The sequence below is a fragment of the Conger conger genome, chromosome 9 (genome assembly GCF_963514075.1).
Source record: "Conger conger chromosome 9, fConCon1.1, whole genome shotgun sequence".
Lineage (NCBI taxonomy): Eukaryota > Metazoa > Chordata > Actinopteri > Anguilliformes > Congridae > Conger > Conger conger.
The window spans coordinates 47,453,312-47,472,070 of NC_083768.1; the positions used below are offsets into that span (position 1 = coordinate 47,453,312).

General features: G+C 40.7%; 1 protein-coding gene across 1 annotated transcript in view; it reads left to right on the plus strand.

Annotated features, from left to right (window-relative positions):
* Window positions 1-370: 370 nt before the first annotated feature.
* gabbr2 (gamma-aminobutyric acid (GABA) B receptor, 2) overlaps window positions 371-18,759 on the plus strand; it is a 234,188-nt gene continuing 215,799 nt past the window's right edge. Inside the window, exon 1 of the mRNA XM_061253572.1 lies at window positions 371-534. The gene's annotated coding sequence lies outside the window, so the exon portion shown is untranslated. The remainder of the gene's footprint in view (window positions 535-18,759) is intronic.

Below are 18,759 nucleotides of genomic sequence, written 5' to 3' on the forward strand. Positions count from 1 at the left end.
CATATGATGTAATTGAGGAAGGAAAAATGGCTACAAAACAATAAAGTTTTCAGTGAGGGTGTGTGTGTGACTGTCAGCTGTAAACTATTCTTCAGTTAGATACGATGTAATATTCAATAAGATGAGTATGTGTAGTTGCCCCCTCCACAGTCCCCCTCCCTGCACTTCCACTGTCAGGATACTGCACTTCACCTTGAAGGCTGTTAACTCTCAAAGACGTTAAATCTCAAAAACAACTAGCATTTTCATTTACCGTCGGCCATCACATACTAATTACGTCCTGGCATACGGTCTGCGCGTTTGGACGGATTCGCATTTAAGAGGCTGACGTGTCACAGCCCGCACCTGTTTGAGGCAGAATGGTAATTCAGGTTGCGCTTTTGTTCCCGTCGGCGAACGACCAGCAGGCCCACGCCACTTAAAGCGCCATTCAACGCGCTGGCATTTCCCCAAAGCGTTTAGCTAAATGCGCTGATTATCTACTTGATCGCCGTATTATTGTAGCGCTGCGGAGGAAGGAAGGCATGCGGAGAGGTGAGAATGCCAGAGCCGGTGTCCCATGGAGCCGCTCGCGGCTGTGAGAGGGCTTTCGAGATGACGCCACCGTTACGCTGCGGATACAGAAGAGGCAGCCGCGCTGCTGGCTGGTCAGTGAAAAGCGCCGGGGCCAAGACTTGACAGCACACGTCCAGAATTTATATTTAGAAATACAGCGAACGCAGGTTGTATTTTAATTCCATGAAAACGATTTGACAAGTTCATTTCGATCGAAGCTGTGCCAAGCTGTGTCTATGATGGGGGAAAAAAAGAACGAATCCTTTCACTAAATCACCAATCGCATTTAAGGACAAATTAATCCTGGCCCATCTTGAAAACAATATAGGAGATGCTATAAATCTACTTTCACATACTCCAGTGTTGAAAAGTGACATGTATTATGTATCACAGGTATTAGTCAGAGCTAATAAGCTAGATAGTTCAAGAACAGAATTCGATCAGATTAATGTGCACAAGCCTAAGAATAATTACCATACTATTCTTGTTCAGATAATATAGATGTTTACTACATTTATATCTGACAAGCTCTCTTTTTTTGTTGTTGTTGTTGTGTACAACGTGCAGCGTGTGTATCAACATCATAGCAGGATAAATGCCATGCCTATTTGTGGAAACCTCTGGTTATTTCTACATTATTTCTGCTGTCACAGTTAGTGCCCAAAAGAAATAGCACACAGCACCACAGTCTCTATCGTTCCCTGTACTCCTTTACTGCCCGTCTTTCCCCACTGTGACCTATTTCCACACAGAGGCTTCATTCTTATTTACAGAATAATCTTCCAGCCTTAATCTTTCAGCAAATAAAAGATAAGGTGGAGCTAGATTGAACTGTCAAAAGAGGTCAAACATTGATGCTATCTCAACTTGTCCTTTATAGAAAGACAATAAAAGAGATATCTCTTTCCCCTCTCTGTTGTACTACACGCTGTTATGATATTCAGGGCCAACGTGCTATGCAGAGATAAGAAAGAGAGCAAAATGAGACTTTATCTAAGTATGCAAACCATAATCTTCTTCTGTAATCCAAATACAACCTTGCGTGTTGTTAGGAATCTAGTTATAGGATTAGGCATGTAGGAGACCACAAGCCAGCAATATAGCTTTTATCAAATCATTGTCTTGACTACAAAAATGGACAGCACACAATTGTGTGAAATGCACATAGAAGCACCCATGACATCTTATTTTCCAAAGTATTAGTCTCAAATGAAATGTGCCACTCGGGGGCTCTGATTGGATTAGGCGAGTAAAAATGTGTCCTGATGTGGCCAATAGTTTTCAGAGAGCAATTAATACAATGTAGATAAAAACCAAGAGCAGCTTACCAGTGAAACTGCCCCTGGGTATTTCACTATTTGAATTACAAATGCTATAAAATGGCAATTAACAGACATCTGTTCATTTCGTAAGGTTGTAAGCCATAAAATACAAATATTGTGAGCACAAAACCAATAGCAATGGATCATATTTATCCAAAACCTAGTTATTATATTCCTCATTTTTGCAGAGGCTTTAGAGCATATTCAGCCCCCCCCCCTAAAATAAGTTATTTTTTGTCTGCTCTGCTAGGCATCACCAAAACCATAACGTCATTTGTCCCCAGTGATGTTTATGTCCCTACAATGAAACTGGGCCAGATGTAACACCCTGCACCTTCTCCCCCAAACGACAGAAATGTTAAAGGCAAACTAGTCTGTTTCACATCCCTATTTTCACAAACACTAACACAGCAAAAGAAAGTGATTCATTCAATATCCAAGTCATCATTGATTAGTAGTGTGTAGATTATTATGTACCATCAATTTGACAAAAAATTCTACTTCATGGTCACTTGCTTTTTATATAAAATACAATATTTTATTGATATGAAATATTATATAATACAGTATTTATAATTATTATAAATATTATGGGCAGAGAATATATTGCAACAACTGTTAATGAAATTATCTGTGGTAGGCTACTTTCTTTGAAACCTGTCCCCTTTTCTGATATGCATAGAAAGATATTGCTGGGAAACATGTGGTTGTCCAATGTCAAGTGTCTATTTTTAATAATGTGATGATGCAGAATGTTGTAATTAGGTACTTTGGGCAGTGAAATCCGTGGCAAAGCTTCTGTGTGACCTGCACTAAGCACGCAAGAATGCCCTTCAAATGATCAATGAAACAAATGTGAGTGTTTGAGGACAATGAATGTCAAGGCGGTAAAAGGTGGATTTTATTGCAATAGTTAGATAGCTATTATGGCATACAACAATGCCACGTGACAGTAATTAGGCCACAAAACTGCTTTACTCTCATGGATGGTTTCTGGCAGTAGAAGTACCATTGCAAGCAGGTCTATTGTTGTTCTGCCTATTTGGAACTTGAAGCACCGTGTTTAAAAAGAGGGTCTTAATGAAGCCATAAATATATGCTTTGTTAACTTGAGAAAAATCCTGTGTGTGTACCTATCCAGTTTTTAAAAGGGCACTTAAAGATGCATAATGATTTCATTATGCAATTACTTCTTCCTGCCCATTTAAAGTTTCTGGACGTGTTTGGGCCCAAGTTCCTGTGACTGTGTTCCATGGGTCAGGCCTTATAGCATGGACTGTGGCCCTTTACGGCGATGAAACCAATGTGTAGCAGCCATCTCGGTGATGCAACAGCAGCCATTTTACACCAGAATGCGCGTCGCCACACATCAGCCAAGGTGGAGAGAGAAAGAACAATTTTAAAATAAGAAAAATTCCACAGTTTAAGAGTGAAAATGCAAGACAATAACAGGTCAAGATAACGTTCCCTACATAAATAGTTTCTTGGGGAATCTTGTTCCTTGTGGGGTCCATCAGTCTCAGTCTCTAAAATGAAGATTGTTTTAGGGCAGATTGGGACAGAATTTTTTTAATGATATGGATCCCATATCTGGCGTAAAGCAAATAGAGCAATTTACAGTGAGAACATCAGAACAAAAATCAAACGTCATGTTAGCGTGATGGTGTGTGGATGCATTGCTGCTTCAGACCTGGAGAGTCATTATTGAAGGAACCTTTCTGCTCTGTACCATCTGTCCATGAGCTGAAGCTGACGCATTATTAGGTTGTGTTAACATGACAATAATCCAAAACACAAAACAAGTCCACAGCTAATTAACTGAAACAATTCTAAATTAAAGCTTTGGAGTGGTCTAGTCAAAGTCCTGACCTGACCTGACCTGAATAGAGATGCTGTGGCAGAACCTGAAAAGAGAAGTTAATGCTCAGTACCCTACCAAAATGTCTTTATTAAAGCAGAAGTGTGGGTTAAAATGACAGCAAAGTGAAAGACTGATATCAAATTATAGGAAGTGTTTGGTTGCAATTATTGCTGCTAAAGGTGGTGAAACCAGTTATTCAATTTAATAGGCAATTACTTTTTCACAGGGGTGCCATGGATGTTTGACAACTTTTTTCATTAAATCAATGAAACAATAATTTAAAAAATGTGTTTTGTGCTCAGGTTCCATTTGTCAAATAAACTTAAATTGCAATAACAGCTCACTTAAAGATAATCAGGTGTCTAGACATCCGGAACTTACTCAAACACCCAAACGTATAACCATTTGCACAGCACCCTTGCAAAGATGTTAAAAATATAAATGTAATGTTACCAAACCAGTACTCACTACATAATTTTGGTGAGCAATTTTGACAATGCCATCATATTACCTCTAAGGTTACGAGCATGTAACAGCACGCATCATTATCAGGCATGTTAATGCATTGTTGTGGACTTGCAGTGCAATTGCAAACCTTGCCTAAAATGGGGTACAGCACATTATCAGTTTCATTTTAACATGCTGCCGCACATATCTACTGACCACAACGTCAGATGCCTCTGCCAGCCGATGACGTTATGCGGTGAAAGCGTGCCCAGTAACGGAAAGAGCTGATCTGCATTTCTCTGAGGAGAACATGCCAAGACTGCCTGTGCAATGTCCTGTTGTGCTGTGGGTCAGGGAGGTTTGCTCTGCGCATTTACACACACGGCAAGGCTAGCTCAGAGGAAAGGGTGAATTATTTATTTCATTCAGAGTGATATCGTGCCCAATTACGCTTCACTTGTTTCACTTGATAGCGGGAAAAACGGTAATAGAATGTGTAACTGGCTTTATCTGTCTTGAAAACACCCGCAGTAATGATCAAAAGACTTGCAGGGTAGCCGCATAGATGGCGCATTACATCCTGATATTTAGTCACAATTCTTATTTAACTGCACCTATTCAAGGGAGATTAGAGACCTGGAACGCTGCAGTACTTTTTCCCCTGCGCTCCAAAATATGTGAAGAACATTCTAATTCTGAGGTAAACAGTAGTGAATGATGTAAGAGGAACTACTGGTAACTGCAATTAATGGGGTTTGAGAAGATTGGCTTAGAATTTTTAAAACAAAAATATAAAAGGTTATTATTTTGATTGAGTGCCAGTGGTACCAGGTTTCTAACCTGAGCTGCATCATTAAAAATCCGACAATATATAAAAAAAAAATACCCAGCAAACTTCTGTGAACATGAGTACCCGGATAATTATGGATGATATAATGAATTGACACAATTAATCTGTTCTGTGATAATCTATCACGCAGAATTATTCAAGTTATTTTCATTTTATGATTAGCGTGGTGAAAGTAATGCTAAATACCTTTTGTTTTTTTCAATATGGAAAACAGATGGTATGAAAGCTTGACCTATTTTCAAATCTGTCATTCTTAAAGCTGACACAAGGTCTGTCAGTAATACATTAAGCATTTCCAGTACATTTCATGGCTGTTTTGTGGAAATAATTCAGTTGTACAGATAGTACAATATTATTTGTGGAACATGCAAGAAGCAATGAGGACATAAACAGTCACAGGCTTTGGGTCTCTTGACATCTCAACGTTTTGATACATATCCATCTTAATTTAAAGAATAAGATGAACATTATTGTAAGAAGACAACTCAGTCTTCAGCCAGTGAAGCAGAATTATCGGCACCCTTGAAAGATATGAAGGGTGTCTCATGTTTCAGTGCTTTTTAATAAATAATTGTTTTCTGACAACCATAATTAGTCAGTCCCAGTCACAGGACGCTGGAGAAATGCTAGGGTTCGGGATGCTGGAGAGACCCTGTGGTTTGGGTAACTGGAGGGAGACCCTGGAGTTTGGGTGGCTGGAGACCCTGGGGTTTGGATAACTGGAGGGAGACCCTGGGGTTTGGGTAACTGGAGGGAGACACTGGGGTTTGGGGGACTGGAGACCCTGGGGTTTGGGTAACTGGAGACCCTGGGGTTTGGGTAACTGGAGGGAGACCCTGGGGTTTGGGTTACTGGAGGCCCTGGAGTTTGGGTAATTGGAGGGAGACCCTGGGGTTTGGGTAGCTGGAGAGACACTGGGGTTTGGGTTACTGGAGGGAGACCCTGGGGTTTGGGGGACTGGAGACCCTGGGGTTTGGGGGACTGGAGACCCTGGGGTTTGGGTAACTGGAGACCCTGGGGGACCCTAGATGGAGACATATGCACAACAAGACCCACATGAAGCCATCCAACCATACACCCTGGACAGGTCGCCAGTCCATCGCTGGGCACATACACACCATTCACTCACACACTCATACCCACAGGCAATTTAGACTCTCCAATCAGCCTAACATGGATGAAAAATCCCCTTCTCATCCATCAGCATGGGAAAAGCTAAACATCAATTCAAAAGAGACAGATGGTAATTGACCATCACAAGTCCGGTAATGGGTACAAAAAAAACATAAACAGATAAACATACCACATGTAACTGAAAGACATCTGTCAGGGAAATAATACAAAAATTAAAACATAGCAAGTTCACATTGTTCCCATGGATGGTGAGGAAGATGGTGAGGGGGGAAATAAAGAACCCAAGGATCACAGTTGCATGAGGAAAGCCATTTCTGAGCATAAAAATACAATCGAAGCATCTGGAGTTTGCCATAAAGTCATTGGAATTATGACTGCAAGAGAGTACTATGGTGAAATGAGACCAAAATTGGACATTTTGGTCATACACACCATCAGCATGTTTGGCAGCAAAAGAGGAATGCATCCAAGGAGAAGCACCTCGTACCTACAGTCAGATATAGAGGTGGGTCGTTGATGTTTTGGCAATATTTTTCTGTCAGTGGCCCAGGGGTACTAGTTAAGATCAATGACATCATGAATTTTAAAAAATGGCAAGTAATTTGGGCAGAAAACTTGGTTGTCTCTGCTAAGAGGCTGAGACTCGGTCAGCATACATTAAAATCCACTGAGAAATGGTTAAGTAAAAACAACATCCATTTTCTGCAATGGCCATCTCAGCTTCTGGACTTACATTCCATCGAAAACCTGTGGTCTGAACTGAAGAGGCCAGGTTTATTTTAATAATGGTATTGTTTTTTGTTTACATTCCCAAACTTGGGGTGACAATGCCTGCGTAAACGATTTTATCATAGTGAACCCTTTAACCACAGTAATGAGCTTTTTATTGGTTAATTTTAAGTGGAGGTCAGCACTGGGTGTTTGAGCCCTGTCCCTTCACTGTGCATTATGGCAAAAATGTGTGGTTCTCATGAAAATGGCTTCAGAGTATGTTTTTGTTTCTCTGTCCTATGTTTGAATATTGATGAAAATGTTGTTTACATGTTACAGTATAGCTATAATTGTCCTTTCTACGGTTCAGCGTCTGCACCAGTGGTCAGGACAATCCAAACTTTGTATTCAGAGAAACAGAACTGTAATATAGAAGAAAAAAAATGGTAATACAATCAGTGCTAGTGCTGAACTACAATGAAGGTAATTATTTCACTTTAAGTTACAGCTATGGAAAACCCTGGAGAAACGTATGCATTTGCATATGATCTGCATATTTAACAAATTGAAAGAAATATCTTCGAATGGAGAGATGGCATAGGGAAATGACAAGGCTAATTGGGTTTTTGGAAATTCTCACAGTGAAATATTATTTACAGGTAGGCTAGTGCGCAAACTGATAATGAGAATGTTACTTAGCTATAACGCGATGGCTTACCGCCAGTCTACTGTGCATTCAGACGCATCTGTAAGTTATAGGTGCACTGCAATCGAAAAACGTTTTTCAGATAAATATTCATAAAAATTCTATTTATTTATTTTCTCCATTTGCAAATCCCACGGTGTCTCGTGTACGCCGCACACATAGCCATCAATAAACGATCGATGATACACTAATCTAAAAAGCACATCATATCTAAATAGGAAAAACGGTTTTATTTATCGTTCATGAGTATAGAATTTTCTATAAAACGGTGATATTTATTATATAAATGGTGGTTAAACTCCCAGGACTTGGAAACTCCTGGCTGAATGTACATCATTCCGGAAATGCAAACGGCTTGTATTGTATGGCGTAGCTCGAAGTATGTTTACGTTAATTCAGCACCATGGATAGCATGGATGCGCACGACGGTTTTTTCCGCGTTCGCCACTTCAACTGCGGAACTCCCATCATTAACGATCCGTATTAAATATTCATTGCATGAATAGAAACGAGAAGGTGACAATGCCAAATAGGCTACAGAAATTTTTTAATTAGCCAAGTAAACAGCTTGTAGATAGAGGTGTGTGTGTGTGTGTGTGTGTGTGTGTGTGTGTGTGTGCCCCGGTTAGACTGCTCTTCATAATCTAGTTGGTATGGTATTGCTAGGTGGCACTGTTTATTACAAAAGCGATTTTATAAGTACGCCCACACTGCTGTTAGATGAATCAAACATCCGTTTAGATAGCTTCGCGTTTTTTGCTTTAAAGAATACTCGTATGTTCTATTGATTCTTTCAGTTTTATCAGATGCATTTGCTAAAATGTTCAAGCATATATTCTGCATTTGTTCAGCTACCATTCTTTTAATTGACCATGAAAAATACCAGAACCAGTAAAAAATAAGTGCTATTTTCGCCACTTTTTCCATTATTGAAAGATTAAACAATTTAATGTCTGAGTGGAAACTGATACAAAGGATCAGAATGCAGTCTCGACAAACATCATGATGTCACGACGCATTAGTAAATTAGAGGCTGTATAACTACGATGTAACACCATGGCTGTGGTTTTTAATGTACAGCATTTTATTTTTCAGTCCATATAGCACCCAGGAATACGAAAATTCTCGTCTGAAAACTGAGGAAAACAATAAAATAACCTTTGCCTGCCGGTGGCTCGTGCTTGCACGAGAGCGGGTAACACCAGTCCCCTGAGTTTTTATGCCCTGCACAGCTCCCTCTCGCGCGCGCTCTGATCAGCAACAGCACTGAGTAAAGTGAGACCTTGCGCTGAAGCACTTCGGCATCCGCATCAGCAGCAGCAGCATCAGCGTCATTCTTGGAAGGTACGGCCTCGATTAAAAAAAAATTCGGCAAGGGGCTTTCACTGCCAAATATCGGTTTTTCTTTTTTCTTCGCTGCTCTTTAATAGCCATTCTTTGCTCTCTCTTTCTCAAATACATCAAGAAGAAACGGGGCGCTGGCAGTAATGAACAATATTCGTTCTGGTTTTCGTTTGATGGGAATACAATCGGATGGTGGATTTGCACCTATAACAACCGCCACCCCAAGTGGCTGACTTTTTTTTTTTATCATCGTCGAGATAATCTGTCAACATTTATCTGCTGATCCCATGCTGACTTTGGATTGTAATGTACTGCTATGACTGTGCTGGTACGCTCTGGGGGGTGAAACGATGGATTGAGTTTGAGGGACATTAGCACGCAGTGTTGTGGATCACAAAACCGAGGGAAAAACAGCTCCGTCGTCTAATTACATCTGTGACACAACCCCTTCTTCGATACATTATCGGTGTTATTGCTTTAATTCTGGGGGGTGCCCGTGGAAAACCGTAGGGACGCGCCATTGAACGAAAACACTGATACCTGCATAGAACGACGCTGCGATTCATCTTCCGCGGAGCTGGCGCTATATCTTTCCAATACTTTGTATGCGATTTGCCTGAACCGAGTATCCATCTAAAACAAACGATTTGCCATGCCAGGGCAGTGAAAGGGTGGATCTATTTCATTGTCCTGTACAGATAGCATGGCTCCATCCCAGTGGAAATGCAGATCGGAGATGCTCGTGCTGTCGGGATGCCTGCTCTTGTTTATCTGGGGATTTCAACCTGTGTTGTCAAGGGGATGCAATTACAACGCCGGGCACAACCTGGACAACGCCTGGTACTCGAAAGACGGCGAAGATTTACCAATTATGGTCCTGATGCCCATGAATGAATCAGCGCTTATGAGCAGCATCAGTCAAGGGATCGACCCCGCAGTCAACCTTGCCATTCAACACATACGAGAATCCAGGCTCTACCCCTTCTCCTTGATCCCAAAAATCTACGACACTGAGGTAACTCGCTGAGGCTCCGCTCATTAACGCGCGACCACCATGATTTGTGGTCATGTCAACGTGACGTGCAGAGTGCTGGAATGGTGTGCGTGTTTGAGTGCATCAACAGCAGTGCCAGTACAGCGGCATTCATGTGGAAACCGGGGTCTTACGTAGTTAGCACAAAGCTTTGTAACTTCGTTTAAGTATATACTTTGCTCAGCAATAACCCACAGAGTCTGTAATGGCATTTCTCACGGAAAAAAAGTTGGCAATACTGTTTTCAGCTGCGTGGACCATGACACCCTTTTCTACATTAGAGTACCTTTCAATTAGGCTTCGCAGAATGTACACTGTAGCAATATGACATTATTAGGGACTTGCTGATAAAGTGAATGTCTGTGCAGTTAAGATGTCTTTACGGCCAGCACTACGACCGATTTGTGCTTTTAATTTAACCCCCCGTATGCATGTCCTTCGAAAAATCTTGAGTCAAGCAGTATATCTGTTGCATATAGCTTATAGTTAATGAATGCCACATTTCTGTGGTGCAGGAGGGAGCAACTGAATAGCCAGATATACGTCACATATATATGAATTTAGCTCATACTATGAATTAAGATACTTCATTTTCTAAAGCAACTTATATATTAGATGCTGATGGTCTGTCAAAGCAACATATTATATATAGCCTAGCCGCATGTCATATCACGTAGATCTTTACAGTCTACCTAATTTAGTAATTATTGCCCTGTTAATGTTATGGTTCGAGAGATACATAAAAAAGACTGTTTTCGGAACAGACAAATAATAGAATACATGTCAGTCACGATTCTCCTTGGCTATTTCGTAACAGGAAAGATGTTGGTTTTCTATATACCTGAAGATGGCAGTAATTTGTTGTCATAGGACTTGGCTGCTCAGAAAGTAATGTGAAGGGCACCGCAATAAAGGTTTCACATTATTTGTCGTTCTGTAAATTCTTCAGCATTAATAAGGGCAGCCGTGACTGTGGGGGCTTTTAACTTCACGAACATGTTTGGAACATTCATTTATTTTTCGCCAAAGTAAAATCATCACGGATGGAATTGAGCAGTCCCGTGTGTCAGTTCGTTTTAAATCTTTATCTTTACAAAATGGGTTATTGAATATTTTGTTTATTATATGAATGCATGATTATATTATGCATTTTAATTATAATTCCCGCATGATTATTTTGCCTATTGCGTAGCCCACATATATTTATTGATTGTTTAGCCTAATACTGTTAGCAGTATAAATGCATTACATTTAATTAAATGAACATTTCATCGTGAAATCAAAATGCAATTGTCTTTGTTGGTGTCTGGTTTGAAACACCATACAGTCTTACTGTGGTAGAAATATAATAGTCTCACCTGTTTCGTAAACATCACCTTTCGTTACAGAAAAAAAAATAGGCTAAATGGATACCTTCATTAATTTGGCCGATTTTAGTTCAGAGGGAAAATAGGATGTGTACCTACTTGATTCAATCGGCAGTGAATATCACAAAAGTATGTTTTTGTGTTATGTTTTATGGTTTCTGATCGCTGTTACGTAATATTGTCGTTTTGTGCATGTGAAGCAGGTTTCTCTACTCGAATTCGTGCTTGTATTTCTGCATGTATTTCGTAAAAATTTGGACGTTTGATGGAGTTACTTGGTAATATAAAGTAAACACAAACGTGAATGTCGAATCGATTTGAATTTAAATATTACATTCATGCCATTCATGTATCACCGTATTCGTTCAAGTCTCGGGCAAGTGATACACAATACGGAATCCTTTACTGAAGCGGCCTTGATATCAATTACAACTAGCTACCTTGCTGCAGCGTCGCTATGTGACATTGACACATGGACGGAATATTTGGCACTGGAAGATTTAGGTCTACCACACAGTGCACATTATAATTTTCATTAGCCAACTTGACTCTACTCTATTCAGTTATTTTAATCTGTTTTATTTAGGATATAGGCCAATAAGGGCTGTAATCAAGAATGTTGCATTTTTATAATTAAAAACAAGGATCTATGTTGTATTCATTCGACAATTATTTTTTCAATATCAATCAAGAAAGGAGCAGTGCATTCAGCAACTAAATATAAGAGTCCTGTGTTCAAGTGCTATTTCAGTCTGAAAGTTGGAGGAGGTCTATGGTAGGCAATTAAAATGCATTATTTTTGAGGTGACATGAGGCTGCAGTCCACGGATTACTGTGCTGTACCAGTGACTTAATTTTATTGATTCAGGAATGTGTATTCTTCGTGTAGCCAATGGTGGAGTTGAACTTGACTATGGAATCAAAGGATAATACTTCAGGGAGAAATACATTTTAATTAGCAGATAGTATTAATCATGTACCACAATCAAACAAGGCTACGATTGTCTGAACACCAGATTGCTTCTTGAATATAGCAATAATTTGATGCCAGTACATGCCTTAGTATTCCCTGTTGGCTACAACACATAACGGAGACATGCATAACTACACTTCCCCACAATTTTCAAGTTGCATTCACTTGTTTTTATATCTACCTCTAAAATTTTGATAGGTACTCCTGTCCTGCCATAAAAGCTGATGGAGTGCGAGTGGCTTTCTCTGTTTGGGTTTTTCTTTTTCTTTTTAACCCGTTATGACTAAGGCTCCCTATAGAAAACCCATAGGAAGGCCTAGGAATCACAATGCATTTCAACGGTCAAATACAACGCTGGCGTCACGTCCGTCTGTTGAGGGAGCTGTAACGTGCAGGTCACATCCCATAAGGGGTTAAATAATGCTACCACAGTAGTATGCTTGACGTAGGTAAAAATATTTTATGCCCTAAATTACAAACCATTATGGCCATTAAAGGACATAGGGATACAATGCAAATAGACACTTTTTATTGGATTGCATTTGAATCATGAGGTAAATCCAACCAATAAATAGTTAAAATAATGGAAAACACTAATTTATAATGTTACTTAAACAAATCAGGCCCTTATCATACTAAAACACAGACAGTAGTAGATACACTGTGGATGATAAATGAACAACATGTACATTTTGTTCAGTGTAAACATTTAGTAATTGCGAGCAATTCCTCTCGGATGAACGGATCAATGTGACATATGAGGATTTACTCCAATTAGCTGCTCTGGACTTTCTAGAGAAATGATAGGTCTTGTGGTCAGGGATGATCTCTTGTCTCAAAATCAATTCACGTACAGGATACATGTCTCGCCTCAGCTCCTCTGCCTCCCCAGAGCTACTCTCCCTGTCATTTACTCAATTAGCCCTGCTGGGACTCAGGCAAGTCCATGTGTCCATCTGTATCTTTCACCTATGTGAGGCCTACACAGTCACAAGGACCTCTATACCACAGCAATTACTGTGCTAGCAGTATTTAAAAGCAAAAAAAAAAAACCCAAATGAAAACAAAAAACCCAGTAGCATTCCATAAGCTTTGATGACAGGACAGGAGTAGGCCCACCACTGAGAATTTTAGAGGCAGAGAGAAGAACATTGTTATTCATTAGTTCTGTGTGCATTCATTCTGTAAAAATTGGTAATAAGGGCCGAAATAAATAACTACTACGACTACTACTACTACTACTACTAAAAAGAAGAGAATGCAACTTAAATTTGAGGGGAAGTGTAGCTGAAAACATAATATTTTTGCTGATGCTTTAATCCAAAGAGACTTACAGTTGATTAGAAAGCAGGAGACAATCCTCCCTTGGAGCAATGTGGGGTTAAATGCCTTGCTCAAGGGCTCTGCTCAAGGGCCCAACAGCAGTGCGGATCTTAACGTGGCTACACCGGGGATTAAACCACCGACCTTGCGGGTCCCAGTCATGCGCCTTAACCACTGCGCTACAGGCTGCCCGGGCGCGAGGCCGTGGCACTGCTGGGTTATTTCAGAAGTTATCTCCCCCTCGCACGCGGTAAACAAAGCGGAGCGGTCGGGGATGTGCGTGCCGGATTTACCGCGGCAGATGTAAGTAATCAGCCCGGAGGGCCTCTTTATCCCTTTATCCCTCTCGGTGGATTCCCCCCGGAGGGAAAGGGCACCCCCCTCGAGAACCACCAGACCAGGCGTGAGAAGATGCCCGGAGGGGCCAGCGCGGTCCAAACGCGAGCACGACTGCGTGATTCAGAGAGGTGCTGTAGGAGGGTCTCTCTCCTGAGTCCAATGGGCCGAAGGCATCGAGGGCAGAATTCCAGCCGTCCCGGAGAATATGTAACCTGGTCCCTGAGTGGCAGGAAATCTTCCGCGAATCGACAGGGCACCGCAGGGCAGAAGCGAGGTTTAGAAATCTGTGAATTGTTCAAGTGAAGAACAGTCGGGAATTGGGGAAGAAAAGTGCGGGGATTGCCCCCCAGGCTGCGACATTTACTGGCAGATATCGCCCTGTCGTGGGACCATCCCTTCACGCGGATTCCGAGAATTCGCAGATTTATGCAAGTTTGGAATCCTTTTACACGACAGTGTTGGTGCCACGCCCATGCGGTTTCATTTGGCTTCTTGGTGGCAGTTCTGGGCGCAGAAATGTCACCGCTGGCATCCTGCTCGTTGACCAGAGCTGCAGCCCCTGAACAAACAACTTTATGGTCGTTAATACCAAAACTTTCCACCGTTTCCTGTTTCTTTGACTTCCAAGTATCATGAAAGTAGTCTGTTTTTCAGTTTGCTAGATGGAAAAGCCCAGAAATTTAGCATAGGTGTGTGTGTAGGAGTGTCATTGTTATTTGTTACAAACTGTTCCGAAAGTGCGAACCAACTTTCTCACAAAAAAGGGTTTCACGGAGTTCCCCGTTGACATCATAATGATCCACACATGCAGGGCTCAGTATGGCTTCCATTATCAGGCTGGATGAAACGTTCATCATAAATGCATATGCCACATGTTTATCAAGGCAATAACATGCTGAAGGCAAATGCCAAAATGTGTGTCTGTACTGTTATTATATTTTGAGAAAAAAGAGAATATTGATATATTGTTGTGATCACACTGCTGGCAGTCAAGTTGTCATCATATAGTATATCATGTCACATAACCCTACTGTATGCTGTGTATTACTTGGCCTAGGCAGAAGGTAAGAGTGTTTTCCTGATATACAGTATATGGTGATATATTTGGCCAGTGAGTTGATGAACAGCAGGGAAATGTCCAGTAGCCTGATGAAAGGAGGACATCTTGGTCATTTGTACTCTGTGCTCTGACAGAAAAAAACCTTTGGGAGTTGCTGCTGTAAAGCAGTCTTTTTGAAAATTTGCTGCCTTACTCGGGGCTGTATATATCCAATTCAAACTTTGTGCAACTGCAACTATGTTCCATGTCCTGCCATTTCAGGAGAACTGAGACATGTGCTGTTCAACAGCTACTCCTTTTTGCTCCCCAGACCGTAGCTGAGCTCACACAGAGTGGAGTCAGAGGAGGACCTTTTAAGTATATGCGGCTTTTAGATGCAGTCTTATGAGCTTTATCAGCTACTAGGCTATGAACATGGTTCCCCATCTGACTGAACCGTCCCATACCATGGGTGACATAAACTCCAATTGTGAGTTGCACTGAGGAGCTACTGGCCACGGTCAGTTCTGGCATGGTCAAGAATTAGATTTGAGGTCGTGAGGCTCATCCATGCACCACAGCATGGTGCCTTAACCTAATGTTGTATCATGTTATACAGGTCTAATGTATAATTCACCAAACAGTGACATCATATGCCCCTAAATAAATTTAATCTGTCATAAGTTACTTTGCATGGCTTAAGATCCCTGCAATTGATGCCATGCAATATTAGTGCTCTGGGCAGAAGAGGATATGATTTTTAAATTTATATTTTAATATTCAATTCAATGGATTGCCCAAAGTCACAATGATACAGACTAGAATTAACTTTGATAAATAATACATCAATATGTTTAATATTTAATTAATCCTAGTCATCCTAGAATTACCGATTTGCTACGGCCATCTCAGTCTCCAGATTTGAAAATAATTTAACATTTGTTGATTAATGTAAGAGGGCCATTTGTTTTTTTTTAACTGAAGAGGTCAACCTGCCTTGAAGAGAAGTGAATTATGAACAGTTTGTTGATGTATGCAGTATACTGTTGCTGCACTGCCACCTACAACAGGAACCTCAATCTGTTTTGAAGGGCCACACTGTCCACGGTCAACCATTGGTAAATTTAAGCCTATTTAAGTTCTCTTAAGGGCTCTTTCGCCAAACATTGAGTTAAATTGAACATTCGGAGCTGAAAGACAACAAATAGCCAGTTTGCTGCACCTGAGAGCAGCTGTACTCTATTTATATAATTTATATTACTCTCACAGTGTTGATTTTACACTGACCATCTTGTTGTATATTTAGATAAGGGATGGAGAATATATGCCATCTGGTCTCACTGGCATATATTCATGCCCGAAAATTATGGGAGATTATTCATAAACTGACAGGTATTATCATGCAATATCTAAAACTGGAAATATCAGATGACAGGAAGCAAGGAAGTATAAAGTCATGGAGGACACTGCTGAGTCATGAAACTACAGATAATGAGATAACATTACACAAGATAACATACGATAGCTAACACGCCCTGGTTCATGCCCACATCCTGGAGCTACAGATTCATCCCCCTCCCCTCTGAACTGCATACTCTACATCCATCCATGAGGACTTTCTGGATAACCTGATAATTTAATACCTGAACTGTGACCTTCTCAACCTATAGGCCAGTGGAGGATAGTTGGGTTCCTCCTGAGATTTCTTCCCATCAGGAAGTTTTTTCTCACCACTGTTTGGGGGTTTCTCTCCCACGAGGGAGGTGTTTACCTCAGATGCTATTGGGGGCTCAGGGCGGGTATTTCCCATTTTATCTTCCCTTCTGTCACTATGTAAAGTCTCTTTAGGACAGTCTGCTGTGAAAAGCGTTATACACATGAAATTAAATTGAATTGACGTGAGAGGTCACACCTTTTGGACTTCTATGTCGACCTGAACCAGCCTTATAATATTTTACAGTACATTGAAATAAGTGTCGGCTAAATAATTCTAATGTAATACATTCATATTTCCAAAAGCCATCGGCTGAGCTATCACATGAGAGACTCTAGGAATTACAGCAGTTGCAAAGTGGATTTGGAATTGGTGCAAAGTAAAACGGACAGTAACTGTCAGAAGGCTCTCGCCCAGGCACGGTCCGGAGAGAAGAGCGGTTATACCAGCATCCATTTTTCCTTATGCGAATGAATGAACTCGCTGGAGATGTTATGAGAGAAGTAGTTCAATTTGCAGATGAGAGTATTATCAGTAGTTGATCACAGTCTGTCATGTCTATTGTGTTATAACTGCAAAAGTGCCAACAGTATGTGGAGCAAAACGTACTTGAGGACAAATGAAAGGAGGTTATATTGATGTTATATCGATGTTGTCAATATATTGATGTTTTTAGGTCCAGCTTGGCAGGCATTGATTGGTTGAATCAATACGAGAGGTATAAATGGGTGTACTAAGTTACTAAAACATATTTCATTTGCCACAAAGGGTTAGGCCTTTTAGTAATCACGTGATAATACATTAATGGCTGCGCTAAACCTGAATCAGGCCTTGCAGGATGTGGCTAATAGGCTATGTTTCTCTGAATCCTGAAATATGGTAGAGCAGTTCATTCTGGTAGGTGACATGCATATAAGTGAACCAAATCATTCAAACTGGAAGTAATGAGCTTGGGTCACGCGGTTTGTGATGCATAGGCGCCCGTGCACAGTTGATGTCATACGCTGAAATACAATGGTAATAACCCAGTAGCATCCCCTTCAAAGACGCTATGTAGGGCATTGTAAATACGTGCTAGGGAGGACACTTGTTAGCATTGGATTTATATGTGGCTGGCTCTCTGTGAAATTCTGGCCTGATTTCTACCCGCAGCATAAATAATTGCCATTGATGTTAAATCCATACCATAAAGTGAAGCTCATGACTTGCCTCAGTGCCCTATTCTGCTGTATTAAAGCTTTGAGGGAATTATGAAATAAGACAAGAGTGAGATATCACTGACAGGAGAGAGGAGGGATTTTCATCCGTCTATTAGCGCAGAAAAATGAGAGAACGTGATTTATTTCTCATGTGCGCTACCATAATTCAACAGGACGTATGTGCTCTCATGGAAAGGCGGAATTTCAAGATGGATGCTTGATGCTGAAGCCTCGTACAGACATGTATTTTGAATAAATATTATGGAGGAGATCATTTAATCAGCCTGTGTAAGGGCTTAATATGAAATATACAAGGAAAAATCCACATTACACGTGATGTTCTGCTGCAACACCGTGCCTAAATTTAGGGAAGCCCTTGAAACAGTGATAAAAAAGATTAATGGTCCTTCTATTGAGTATGATAGTTTTTCACATGTTCCCGCCAATATGTGTATATATATATTTATATATAAATGCTTTTTTTTCAGAAGGTCTTAGGTCTGCTCAGGCTTCACCCATGATCACTATATCTTGTTGGAACCATTTGCAAAAAGGAAGCAAGCGCATTCAAATAGCGTCCCTTTTATTCACCCAGTTAGGAGTGTGCAGAGGCACTTTATAAGGTATTTATTAGACCTATTCAGTCTTCTGCTGCTGTAGCCTATCAACTTGGAGGTTTGACATGTTGTGTGTTCAGAGATGCTCTTCTGCATACCACTGTTGTAATGTGTGGTTATTTGCCTTACTGTCACCTTCCTGTCAGCTTCGACCAGGCAGGCCATTCTCCTCTGACCTCTCTTATTGTCTACTGAACTTATGCTCACTGGATGTTTTTTGTTTTT